We start from the raw sequence: 1,015 nt of genomic DNA on the forward strand, positions 1-1,015 counted from the left end.
AGTTTACATTGAACACCCTTCCAACGCCCATCAAACTAGGTTAGGCCCCCAGTTATATGTTCCCATGGCATCTGAATGTTGGTTTTCTATTTTATTTACCCCAATTATTATTAGAAAATATTTGTTTGATAACTGTTTTATCTATTAAATATTAAGCTCTTTGAAGGGCAGGGGCCTTATTTGTCTTATTCATTGCTATGTTCCTGGGCCTGGTATATCACCTTACCTACACGGAGTATGTGATACAAATTCAAATTAAAGGAACTGAAAAAGCTTCTAAAGCAAGACATTCTTTTGACATCTTCTTTATGCACAGATTAACAGGTTACATAATTGCACCTCTTCCCTGACATAGGCTGAAGTGCATGTTTTCTTGCAAAACATTTTAAGCAACAGGTTGAGATTTCATTAATTCAAACTAAGAAGAAGAGAGGAGAAGAAGGGTCTTTTGAATGTGCTGTTAATTTCAATTTCAGCTTTATTTCCCAGGTCAGTTTGGCTCAACATCTCCTGAGCACCAACTCTGTGCTAGGCACTATCTTGGACTCAACACCTGGTATACGAACACGAGTACAACATACTCTCTGACTCTCCGATGCTTAAGGTCCTTTGAGAAATGCCTTTCTGTAGATTTAATAAAATTTAATTCATTTTAAGCACAACCTATTTCTTTGAATCATGTGGTCATCTCTCCCCAATTCTGTCTGTAGTGTTGTTTACGGTCATAACCATTTGGTTAATCACTATTTCTCTCTCCTACATCAAAACTTTTGATTATGATCAAACCGCTCCTTCTCCAAAATCATTGCTACTTCTCTGTGCTGCTCTGTTCTCCCAGGACTAGTCTTCATAACACCATCCACTGCATCATCCTTACTCCTTCATTCCTATTCTGTGTGTGCCTGCAGGGCAGGAACCATCACTTTATTCTGTTTCTAGCACAGTGATTTAGATATAGGAGATGCTCGACGATTTTTTGGCCACTTGATGCAAAGAACTGACTCAATGGAAAAGA

The sequence above is a fragment of the Bubalus bubalis genome, chromosome 13, assembly GCF_019923935.1.
Source record: "Bubalus bubalis isolate 160015118507 breed Murrah chromosome 13, NDDB_SH_1, whole genome shotgun sequence".
NCBI lineage: Eukaryota > Metazoa > Chordata > Mammalia > Artiodactyla > Bovidae > Bubalus > Bubalus bubalis.